This window comes from Centrocercus urophasianus, unplaced genomic scaffold (assembly GCF_019232065.1).
Source record: "Centrocercus urophasianus isolate 14NV4802_14NV808 unplaced genomic scaffold, USGS_Curo_1.0 seq_827, whole genome shotgun sequence".
NCBI lineage: Eukaryota > Metazoa > Chordata > Aves > Galliformes > Phasianidae > Centrocercus > Centrocercus urophasianus.
The window spans coordinates 1-13,129 of NW_024885452.1; the positions used below are offsets into that span (position 1 = coordinate 1).

Genomic DNA, 13,129 nt, shown 5'->3' on the forward strand with positions numbered 1-13,129 from the left:
AAAGCAGGTAAAAAGGTACTGTGAGCCTCATTCCATCCACACACAGATAAGATGTAATTATTAACAATTGATAATACTGACTTTCAGGTTATGACAAGACATGGTGATGCGGAGGTTTTTTTACTTACAGATGGTCAAGGATTAGATCTGTGCAGAATTTCAGAACACGTACTCATCTGTTGATTTCACAACTTCCCATTGTATCCCAAGCATTCTATGACTAAAAGACAGATTGCTTGGTTTGTACTGGAGTTTAATTCATTGTAGAAACACCAAGGTTGGAAAAGACCTTCAAGATCGATCTCAGTCTCATTTTGGAGCTAGTGTTGCAGTCTTGACATGCTTGGATGATGTCAGACAGCTGTATGGGCAGTCCCCATGCTCTAGCAGCTGCCCACATTGTCTTTAGTCCCGCATGCCGTAGCTTCTGATGTAACCAACGGGTGATGTTCTCAGATGGTGGATTCTCAATCCATCAAACTTGGGCCAGTGTGTCCACTTTGTCATTTCCCAGTTATTGTCGGGGTTGGTGACCAGAAACATGGTAGACATGTACAGTCCTGTGTTTAACAGCATTCCGTATGTCTAACCACATGTCTTTGCCCCAGATCGGTTGGGCGTGAATAGTCCATTCCTGGGTGGTCCACTGTGCAATCCAAAGAGTGAGCCCCCGGTACACAGCCCAACTATCTGTGCAGATATTCAGGATTCCATCATCGGGCTCCTTGGTTATAACCATCCACATGGCTCGTAGTCCTGCCCATTGGCTGCTCTGGCCATCTCCCTCGTCAAACCAGGCTGTTTCAGTGGAGGGATGGTACGCTATTGCTCTCAACTGGCTCGGGTTGCCCTTGCTGGACCCATCTGTGTACCAGGCATCTTCAGGGACAGGATATTTCCCCTCCTGAATGAGACTCTTCTCCGGTGGAGCAACCAGTATTTCTTTTGCTGCATCACTGGGATACGTCACTGGGCCTAGGATTTTCTGAACTTCTTTTGGTGGTGATGAAGACAGACTACTACTCTGGCTGAGATAGGCGACCCATCGTGCCACTGTTGGCTCCTCGGCAAGCCCTGTCTTAGGAATGTGGGTCTGATGTTTTACCAACCCTGAATCGGCAAGGAGGTCATAACTATGATTTCAGCTGTTTGGGTTATCGGCTCTACCCTCTGTAATGTGGAGTAGGAAACCAATAACTGATTTTTCAATCATAGTGTATCTTTCTTCTGCTAAATGCCAGACCTGAGACCAGAATCCAATTCTGGCATCTAAACAGAACTCTGAGATTGCTCCAGGCCACAGCCAAAGCCGTCCTGAGTGACATGAATGTCCAACTCGGCTGGGAGGGTAGGATCAAATATACCCAGTGCCTGGGCTTGTTTAACTGCCAGTTTTGCCTGTTGAAAAGCAAAGTCCAGTTCCTTTCTCCCCAGTCCCATAGTTGCCCCTTTTGTGTAAGTCTGTAGAGCAGCTGCCTAAATGAGGTATAAAGGTGTGCCAATATCCCAATGTACCTGAAAGCTCCTGCAGCTGCTTTGGTGTTGTAGGGACTGGGAAAGCCGGCACCTTATCTATTAGAGCACTGGGTAGTACTTTGGTCCTTCCTGACCAAACTACCCTCAGGACCTTGCAGGCCTGGACCTTGCACCTTCTGAGGATTTGTAGCCCATCCTTTCTTACAGATAGGTAGTTAATGAATCTGCTGTCTGTCCTACCGCCTCCAGTGAGTGGGATGTCAACAGGAGATCTTCAGTATAACGATACAAGTTAGCATTACTGGGTTTTCTCCAATTGCCAGGTCACGGGCCACTAGAATATGGCGAATGCACGTACTTCTGTGGCAGGACCTGAAAGGTCCACTGCCTGCCTCCCCGTGTAAACGCAAACTGATCTTGCGATTCTTCAGCAGCTGGAATACTGAAGAACACACTTGCTAACTCTGGGACACAATGGTAGGATTTTATCTCCCTGCATAGGGAGGGTTTGGTTCCTCTATCCAGGGAACTACGCGATAACAGAGCAGCCCGGCAGCTCTTGTGAGAGTGGCTGACGTGAAGTGTGCATTGCCAGGGCAATGGCTCTGCATCCATGCCCCTTGCCTTGAAAAAGCCTAAGGGAGATGGAAAGGAGGAGTCGGGCTGTGAGCATCACGTGGGCTGTTTTAACGAAGAGAAACCGTAAGCCACCTATTTGCACGACTACACAGGGAGGCGGGGTGTTATCTCGCTGTGAAGAAAGTGAGTGGAGACTCAGACAGAAAGCATGAATGTCCATGCCACAGTTCAAGTCTCAGGCTGCAGAGGATGCCTGGCCCTGTCACTGCTACAGGAGGGCAACTTGTGTGAGGTGTGAGCAGGTGGGTGATCTGCTCAGCATGGTGGAAGAGCTAAAAGAGGCAGTAGAAAAGCTGAGAAGCATCTGGGACTGTGGGAAGGGGATCGATTGGTGGAGTCACACTCTGCCCTCCCTACAGGAAGGGTGTGGAGGAGATGCTCTTCAAGCAGTGGTGGAAGAAGCAACCTCAAAGAGAGCGAGAGATGCAAACAAGTCCCTGTTCGAGGCATCAAGCCAACTGCCCCTCAACCTGTCCCACCTTCCCAGGTGCCCCTACATAACAGCTATGAGGCTCTGCAGCTGGAGGGGCTGGGGGATGTGGATGTCAGTGAAAGTCTATCCGTGCAGGAGAGGTTGCCCAAGGCTAGTCAGTCTGCACCCCGTTTTGCTACAGCTTCAGTCAGGAAAAAAAGGAGGGCTGTTGTCATAGGGGACTTCCTTCTGAGGGCCCAATACGCTGCTGAGATCTGTCCCACAGGGAGCTAGGTGTGTTGCCTGCCTGGTGCCTGGATGAGAGATGTTGCCAGGAACATCCCTCGCCTGGTTAAGCCCTCTGATTATTATCCATTACTGGTTTTCCACATTGGAAATGAAGAGTGTCAACAGTTTATGGGCTGGTCCGGCCCAGTTCCGTGACCAGCAGGGCGGAGGGATCTGCGGATCCACGCCTCTGGAAAAGGGGAAGCAGGGGACCCCAAAATACTTGAAAACAACAGCACTAATCTGAGGTGGAACAAATGATTTTACTAAATATAGTATTAGTAAAATACAGTGAGAGAGAGAGAGTCTGTTTGAATTGTATAGACCTCACCACAATGCTGGGGTGAGAAGTGCAGTCCAGTTGAGTGACTGAAGTACAGACACCGAAGTGCAGATGGCGAAGAGCAGGCGAAGAAGAAGAAATCAGGTGACCTTGCATGGAGTTATATCCCCTTGCTGACCGCAAAGCCTCCTGGGGAAATGTAGTTCTTCTCCGTCGGACGAACATTTGGCAGATATCAAACCCCACCCCCAGTGCATTACATGATGTTATGGTGTGGAATACTGATGACCAAAAATCATGAAGCCATGACAAAGAGGTAGGCAAAAGAAGTTCTCGGGTGATCAAAAGGGACTTCAGGGCTCTGGAAGTCTTCTGAAGGGATCAGGAGTGCAAGCTGTGTTCACCTCTGTCCTCGCAGTTGGTGACTGGGATCCGCACAAAAAGAGGAGGGTGGACACGCTGAATGAATGGCTTTGCAAATGGTGTTGTGCTCAGGGCTTTGGTTACTATGGCTTGGGATGCAGCCTTGAGAAAGGAGGAATGCTGACAGCAGATGGGAGTCGACTGACTAGAAGGGCCATAATATTCTTGGGAACAAGGTGGGAAGGCTGCTTACAAGGGCTTTAAACTAGATATGATGGCGGAAGGGGGTGTACTAGGCGACAGAGAAGCATGTGGGAACACTGTTACCTTGGAAGGTGGTAAGGGAAAACCCCAGACTTGTCCTGGAGGTACTAGGGAGGGCTCCTCTAAGAAGGCAACACCTGCTGGGATAGCGGCATAGCGGGGGGCAGACAATCAAGGAGATTCCTGGAGTCTGGTGAGGACAACTTCCTGGTCCAGGTAGCAGATGGACCAAGGCGAGGTGAAGCCTTACTGGACCTGGTGCTCACTAATGCACAGGAGAGCATTAGAGAGGTTAAGATTGGAGGCAGCCTGGGCTGTAGTGACCCAGTGTAATGAGTTGGTGATCTTGAAGAATGCGGGCCTGGCAAAAAGCAGAGCTAGGACCCTGTGCTTTAGGAGAGCAAACTTCCAGCTGCTCAAGGAAGTGCTGAGTGGGATCCCCTGGGAAACTGTCCTTAAGGGCATGGGTACAGAATCATAGAATCATAGAATCATAGAATCACCAAGGTTGGAAAAGACCTAAAAGATCATCCAGTCCAACTGTTCGCCTATTCCCAATAGCTCCCACTAAACCATGTCCCTCAACACAACATCCAGCCTTTCCTTGAACACCCCCAGGCTCGGTGATTCCACCACCTCCCTGTGCAGTCCATTCCAGTGCCTGACCACCCTTTCTGAAAAGTAATACTTCCTCATGTCCAGCCTGAATCTCCCCTGCCGTAGCTTGAAACCATTCCCTCTGGTCCTATCACTAATGACACGAGAGAAGAGGCTGACCCCCCAGCTCACTACAACCTCCCTTCAGGAAGTTATAGAGAGCAATGAGGTCTCCCTTGACCTTCCTCTTCTCCAGGCTGAACATTCCCAGCTCCTTCAGCCTCTCTTCATATGGCCTGTGTTCCAGAACAAAGCTGGCAGCTCTTTCAGGACAGCCTTCTGAGACTGCAACGGCTCTCCATCCTCCAGCAGAAGAAGTCGAGCAGGGGAGGCAGGCGTTCGTCATGGCTGTGCGAGGATCTGCAGCTTAAACTGAGAGAAAAGAGGGAATTGTAGAGAAAGTGGAAGCAGGGTTGTGTATCCTGGGAGGAATACAGGGCTGTTGTCTGTGTGTGTAGAGATAGGATCAGGAAAGCCAAGGTGCAATGGAGCTGAACTTGGCGAGGGAGGTGAAAGATAACAAGAAGGGGTTCTACAGGTACACAGACAGGAGGAGACAGGGCAAGGAGAGCGTTCCCCCTCTGATGAAAGGTAACGTGAAGCTGGCTTCTTCAGACATAGAAGAAGTTGAGGTACTCTATGAGGCACGTACGAGGTAAAGCGGAGATTCGGGAGCATGGCTTCACCAAGGGCAGATCGTGCCTGACCAATCTGGTGGCTTTCTACGATGGATTGATGGCTTCGGTGGATGGGGGAAAGGCGGCAATGTCATCTAGCTGGACTTGTGCAAGGCCTTTGACACGGTCCCTCACCACATCCTTCTCTCTAGATTGGAGAGGTGTGGATTTGAAGAATGGACTGTTTGATGGGTTAGGAATTGGCTGGCTGGACGCAGCCAAAGGGTTGTGACTAATGGTTCTGTATCAGGGTGGAGGCCGGAGACAGGCAGTCCCTCTGGGGTCTGTCTTGGGACTGGTGCACTTCAGCATCTTTGTCAGTGACAGACAATGGCATCGAGTGCAACCTCAGCAAATTTGCAGATGACCCCAAGCTGAGCGGTGCAGTCGATACACTGGAAGAAAGGGAAGCCATCCAGAGGGACCTGGACACGCTGGAGAAGAGCGCCCATGAAAACCTAATGAGGTTTCAATAAGGGCAAGTGCAGGGTGCTGCACTGGAGTCGGGGCAACCCCAGGTATAGAAAAACTGGGGGGGGAAACTCCTTGAGAGCAGCCCTGCGGAGAAGGACTTGGGGGTCCTGATGGATGAGGAGCTGGACATGAGCCAGCTGTGATTCTGTATGAGCCAGATCACAGAATCACAGAATCACCCGGGTTGGAAGGGACCTCAAGGATCATGTAGTTCCAACCCCCCTGCCTAGCAGGGCCACCAAACACACACATTCAGATCAGGTTGCCCAGGACCCCGTCCAACCTGGCCTTAAACACATCCAAGGACGGGGCATCCACAACCTCCCTGGGCAGCCCGTTCCAGGGCCTAACCACTCTCCTTGTAAAGAACTTCCCCCTAACATCCAACCTCAATCTTCCCTCCCTCCCAGATGTGATTCTATAACAGCACTTCACCGGCTCATGGGGAGTTTGGTGTCCACCAGGACCCTCAGGACCTTTTCTGTCAAGCTGCTTTTCAGCTGGATGATTCCCAGCATAGAGGGAGCCATTAGAACCATAGAATCAGAATCACAGAACCGAAAGGTTGGAAATGACCTGCAAGATCTCCTGGTCCAACTGGTGCCATGGAAGCACTGGCTTGCCCAGTTCCTACTGGAAGTACTGCCCTGATTTGTTCTCAACACAGAGTTTCCATTTCAGGTGCAAAACTGTTCAGTTTTGAAGAGAACATTGGCGACAGTCTGATTTGACATGGAGAATTTATTGTTTTCCTGGGTTTTTCTACTTTTTATTAACACATATATTATTCCATAGAAAATTAAAATAATTTCAATTTCTAGATGGCATGCAGTCCTCTATGAGTCCTCTGTGTGACTGCACCAAAGTTCTGCAGTAGTGAACATCTTACACTCATCTCACGTTGAACTGTTCAGTGACATTTCTATGTGTGTCTTTGCATACAGCCAGGGCAGTGGTGTGGGGACAAAATGTGCAATGGGCCATTTTCACTGGGCAGCTGAGTGCAGCTGTGCTGGAGGAGGAAGGTGAAAGTCCCTGTGTGCGTACGTGACATGTGTGCAACACCCCATGAGCTCTGGCCACAGAGTCAGCACAGTCTGGTCCCAGGCTCTTTTCTTGAGGGGAACATGCAGCATGGACTCATTTGTCCTCACAGGGACCATCAATTTGCTCATTCAGAGAGTGGCAGAAGGTCCGGACTGCGAACTTTTGGAATGGTGGGTGACACACCTCTTGCTACGAGTCAAGGTGTGCCTGGGCAAGAAATCACCTACTAGTTTCAGAAGTACCAGACTTGCCTGGTGGGAATAGAGGTGAGCTACGATATTTCATCTGAGTGTCCCAGGAAAAGAAGGCAGCTGATAAAAGTCCCTAGGAACGTGACACTGCACAGACCTCATGAGTGACTGGGGCAATGACAAACCTAGTGGTGGCAGAGAGATCCAGGTCTGAGGGGGAAACTCCAGGAGGTGGCTGGAAGGTGAACCTCTGCAGAAGGCTGGTGAAGAAAAGGAAGAGCTCCATTTTGGCAAGAGTCTCACCAGCACAGATCCTCCGCCCTGCAAAGAAATGCAGAATGGTCTGTAAGAGTCAAGGGGAGCTGTGCTTTTTTTCTTTTCATTCCTTTTTTGTTTTCCAGTTGTGAGGGGCTTTATGTCATCGGGGAGTGAATTCAGAGTCTGAGTCCATGGGTAAAGCTGGGCTATTCAAGTTAGCAGATGTAGGTGGAGAGAGAAGGAGAGGTAACAGCTGGGAAAAGTGTGGCATATCAGCTTCTGTGAGAAAGAGAGAATTGCAGATACCCAGTTCAGAGCCCAAAGAGCAGAATAGAACATACCTGCTGAAAAAGGCATGAAAGCATCCTTCTTTACAAACTTCCCCTCCGAGTTGAGGAAATGCTCCGGGTAGAAGGAGCACGGTTTCTCCCACTGGGTTTTGTCTTGCAGGACAGAGTTGAGCAAGGGGATGACATAGGTTCCCTGCAAACCAAGGTAGAGCAGTGATTGCACTAACAGTGGTGTTGCTGGGAGCGGTGGTGAATGCTGGACTGAAGAAATATAACATATGAACATATGATCATGTTATCACATGAACAGGGCAGCTGCTGCTGAAGTAGCTGTGAGCACCTTGCAGTGAGTGAGCAGCCCTGGATGCAAGGCAGTCTGGAAAGAAAGAGGAGTCCCATTGGAGAGAGAGGGAAGGAAAGAAGTGCTGCTGGTGTCTTACCTTGGGAATGAAATGGCCTTTGATAGTGACATCCATGGTAGTCTCATGAGGCAAGTTCAACGGCAGGATATTAGCAAACCTCTGAATCTCATGCACAACAGCATCTGTGTATGGCATTTTAGTTCGGTGCTCGGTTCTTGGGAGGTTTGACCCGATCACTTGATCTATCTCTTCCTGGACTTTTTCTGAAAAGAGCACATGGATCATACATGCATTGTTCAACTCTCTCTTTCCTCTGCTAGGAATACTGGGATAAGAAGAACTGGCTTTTTACTCAGCCCTGCTTCGGTTCAGGGCAAGGTGACCTGAGGAGAAGAAAGCCACTGAGCGCCCAGTTTCCACTTACTCTGAATTTCAGGGTATTTCATCATGAGCAGAAGGCCCCAGCGCAAAGTGGTGGCTGTGGTATCCATGCCAGCTATGAACAGATTTCTCACGACCTCACTTAAGTTGGCATCATCAAAAAATTTATTGTCCTTTCCATTCTCCTGGAAAAATAACACAATAATTCAATCATCTGGTTAAATAGTCAAGAGGCACTGTTTTAATTTTGGAAAACAGGGGAAAAAGTTCATAGACAAATGTCAGGGAGGAATTAAAAGTGTGAAGGAAGACGAAGTTTTGAGGCAATGCCTTCAGAAGTCTGTATTAAACCGAGTCTTGAAATACTGAGTGCTTGGAGTGATTCTGCTGCCCAGAGGAACAGACAGTCAAGAAAGCAAGGCTTATTTCAGTGTTAACAAGAATACTTTGAAGTAGTTGAAGTTGAAGTATAGGGAACACTCGCAGGGTTTATCCAAGTGAGGAAGTCAAGCTTTCTCTCCCCTGGGCCATGGAGCAGAGCATATCAAAGAATGCATGCATCCATTAAATGAACAATCAATGAACATACAGATGGTATAGTACATCCAGGAGTTTGTCTGATGTAATTAGGATAATAGAGTAAGGAAACGAAAACACACACCCAACCCTGGGCTTGCATAAAAAACTCCAGTGGAGTGTGTCTCCAGAAGAGACGCTCCCCCTGGCAGTGAGTTCTTCAATGGGTCTAGGAGGGGTAGAGCCAGGCTCCTCCCCTTCCTGCAGCAGAGGTGAATTGCCTTCACCTGTGCTCCCATGGATGACTTGGTGTTTGCCTCAGGTGATCAACCCGAGGTTCAGGCTGTGATTCAGCAGCCCCATACAATTGAAAGGGAAGCAAGGTGAAATGAGGAGGCTGCTGGCATTCTGTTACCTCTTTTTGTCTGACAAGACAAGCATCAATGAAGCTCCTCTGGTCATTTCTGTCCAGGACTTTGAGATACTTTGTGAAAGTGTCCTTGATAAAATTGTTGACTTCTTTTACATTCTCAATAAATTTTTGGGGGGCCTTCAGGAAGAATCCAAGGATGGGGAAGGTATTGTACAGCTGTAAGATGCACAGAGGCAGAAGAAGAAAAAGCAGCTACTAAGTAGATGTACCACTATTCAACAGTGCTTATCAACAAAACCCCATACAGAAAATATTATATAGCCTTATAATCTTGTCAGAAAGCACTCTTCACCCATCTCTTCCGCACCCAACTAAGTAAAATTGATAAAATTTACCCCCTCTAATATATAAATCACACTAGCTGATGGCCTAGAAATCCCATATTTATGTGTATGTCTTAGACATAGTTTCCTACCTCTCCACTCTTAGATTTCTCATCCCTCCCTCTCCAGCTTGCTTGGAGTTGGGTGTCTCAAGAGATGTTTACAATTTAAGAGACAGTTGCAGATACTTCCACAGTTTTGACACTGTTCTTTGTATGGGAGATAGGAAATGAAGGGCAACTTCTATCACCTGGGAACACTTTCCTTTTTTTGTGTAGCATGTTCTCCAGTTGTTTTAGATGAAGTGAAGCTACACTCGCCCAGACTAAGAGAAAGCCATATGTAGTACCAAAGGTCTGTTTCCTGCCACTTCAGGATGCATTTGTCAGGTACAGATAGATGAATGTCAGTGATCAGGGGTAGATGCACTGTTATCACTCTGTGTTGTGCATGATTTTGAAGAGAAACATTCAACCAGATCAATTACCGACACTGATGGACTTCCAAAAAGCTTCATATTTTCATTTATCAGTGACACAAGTCTTTTGAAGATGGGGTCTTCGTAGTCAAACCGCTTTCCAAGCAATACGGACACAATGACATTAGCAACAGCAGAATTCATCAGCTCAGTCATCTCAAGGGGCTTCCCTAGCAAAGGAAAAGATGATGCAAACAACACAATCAATGGTTATTGCCATCAATTAAAATGCAACAATAGCGGGTAGAGCCCCATTTCCATCTGGGAAATGATAGGCAGAGAGTTGGCTTGTAAGAAAGATGGAGGGAGATTTTGTAAAAGGGGATGTAGTGATAGGACAAGAAGTAGTGTTTTAACATGGAAACAGGATAGTGGACATAAGGAAGGGATTCTTCACAATGAGGATGATGAGGCAGTGGAGCAGGACGCCTGGAGAAGTAGTGGGTGCCATCACTGGAGGAACTCGAGGCCAGGCTGGATGGAGGTTCTGAGCAACCTGATCTAGTGGAAGGTTTTCCTACATTTCCCAGGCAATCTGGACTAGATCGTCTGTAGAGGTTCCTTGCAACCCAGGCCACTCCATCAGTCTGTGATTCCATTCTAAGTGCTGCTGTTGGTAACTAACCTAGTGACAAATAGCCCTGGATGATGCTGGAGAAATGTATAAAGGAATCTTCTGTCTTCTACTGGAAGGCGCTTTCCAGACATGTGCCTCGACGGGCAATCAATTTTTCAGTCTAGATATGCGCAACCCTGCAATTGCCTTCTACTTTTCTCCCGAGTCCAAGTCTGTCCTTTATGGAGGTGCTGCACGTGGCATAATAAGGCCTTTCCCTCAACTGGACTGTTTTGAATTGAACTCTGTGTTTGTCTTCCAGTGCTTCAATAAAGTCTTCATTTACACACCAGGCAATTGCCAGGTAGAGATACAAGGAGACAGACACAACTCATGTGTACTCATCACAGCACTGATATTGGAGAATGATGTACCTCTTCTTCCTTCATCCTTTGGTATTCCTGAAAATGCTTTCAGAGAAAAGTCAGGTACATGCTATCAAATTAAGAATCTCCCTACCTTTCTGTGACTCAATTACGTCTGCCAGGTATCCGTACTCTTCTACAATATGATCTTCTATGGCCTTCTTTCCCATCCCAAAGTCTCGTAAGGTTGTAAGAGTAAATCTGCGCATCACTTTCCAGTTTTCTCCACGAGCAAATACAACTCCTGAAATGGAAAATTAAAACACATACACAACAATTCAAGCAAAGAGTCTTCATGCATTCTGTGATGGTTTCACACAGATGGACTGCTGAGGTTCATCAGGTTCATCATGCTTCTCTTTCACCTGCGCCTCTTGAAAAGGACGGGGACAGAAAATGTGAGAACGGCCCACTCACCTTTTCCTTTTGCTGTTTCTTCTACGATTGGTATTTTAGGCCTCCCAGCAAATGCATCTGCATGATTCACCAAAGCTTCCTTCACTGTGTCATATCCTGACAGCACCACCACTTTCCTCAGTCCCAGCTGAACTGTGAAGACTGGGCCATACGTTTCAGAAAGCTAGTAGAATGAAAAGAAAGAGGAAGAGGATGATGTCCGGCAAAGCAAAAAGCACTTGTTATTCAGCAGGTTCAATGTTCTTATTCCCACATGGCACTGGCTTTGCATCCGCTGTCCAAAATGTTGGGAATTCATGCTGCAAATGTTGGAGCTTCTGTGATTTAAAGGAATCACAAGAGGATCTGTAATCCTTAATTGGGTATTTGAATAAAAGATTTTCAGTGGGCCTAATAATGTCCACGACACTGATTCTGTCACTCATTGGAAATGCATAGATAACCAAAATGAGATTGATTTCCAAGCTGGTAATACATCAAGGCACGGGAACTGCCAGAAACCCTTATGTTTGCTGTTCATGGCTTTGAGGGATAGCTCAGCAAGGGATGCCCAAATCCTAAAATATCTGACTGCTATACACGATTATCCCAAGAGCCCTGAGTTTCCTGCTACGAGGTACGTAAAAATAAGCAGTGAGGTTTTTGTCCTAGTTTGCTCTGGGAAACCAGAAAGTTTTTCCATCAAGAGAGAGGATCAAAAATTTGTTTGCCAGTTTCCTGGTGACTGAGTCCAGCAAACAGCTTTCAAAAAGCTCTGGTCCCTTCCCTAACTGTTTCAGCAGTCCCTGGTGAAGTTTCTGTAATTATGAGAGATCCGGGATCCCTCTCTTGTTGTTACCCTTGCCTGAAGAGTGCTAACATTTCCTCTGTTCCACAGAGGTAGCTCAGTTTCTCGATAACGTGGTTGCAAGCCAATTGCTCTGCACTACACAGTATCACACAGTAGGGAGAGAAGCCACTGCAAAGAATAATACAGTTGTGTTTGCAATTTCCATGCCTTGAGATCTCTGTATCCCTTTCAAGAAGTCAGTGATGGACTTGGAGTGAGAGCTGTAAGGAAAGGAACAACAGAAGTTACCTGTAGCATTGTCTGGCCAAGTTTCTTCAGGTCCATCATGTGCAGATTTCCAATGATGGGTAAAGGCTGCGGTCCTGGGGGGGAATTTTGCTTGGCTCCTCCAGAAATGCTGTGTTTTCAAACTCAGCAGGAGAATTAGGATGAACAGTAAGCCCACAGGAACAAGGCTGGCCCAATCCATTGCCTTTCAGCAAAAGCTGAACTGAAGAGATGATAATTCAAGCAAGCTCCTACCTGAAGCTCTTTCAAGCAATAATGGCAGTTCTGCACCAAGAGGTGTAGAAGTTGAGGGATGAGCTCCCCTTCTCAGAAATGTTGGAAGTGACAACTCTCCTCAATTTTACCCTCATAAAATACCTACTGGGCAGTACCAAAATACACTAATTTTATGCTCTCCTAGTTATTGTTTAGCGAGTTATCTGTCAATTAGTGTTTTACACTGGTAGAGATATCTGGTGGCATAAATGTATCAAGGACAACTCAAATTCTGTCTTGAACTTTGAAATTGAAATCAGTAGAACATACTGGAGACGCTAAAGAAGTGTGTGTGCCAAAGAGATGCAAGGGTCATTTGTTTCATTTAAATGCTCTGTTCTTTAAAACAATCTTCTTTATAACTCCCAAACTTTCCTCAGGCAACTTAACCCAAGGATCTCTACTTCTTATCATCATAAAATTATATTCACAACTTTTGATACATCCACTGTTTCTTGTTTTCCCTCCAATTTTCCTTCTTTGCCTCCACTCTGCCCAGTTTGATGTCGATAGCCAAGGAAGAGATAAGACTGCCATGTGAGGGACAAAACCTGCAGAATAGACAGAAATCTCTTAGTCTCAACAT

At 47.1% G+C, this 13,129-nt stretch overlaps 1 pseudogene; it reads right to left on the bottom strand.

Moving 5' to 3' along the window:
* Positions 1-6,251: 6,251 nt before the first annotated feature.
* Positions 6,252-12,643, bottom strand: LOC122171149 (annotated as a pseudogene).
* Positions 12,644-13,129: the final 486 nt, after the last annotated feature.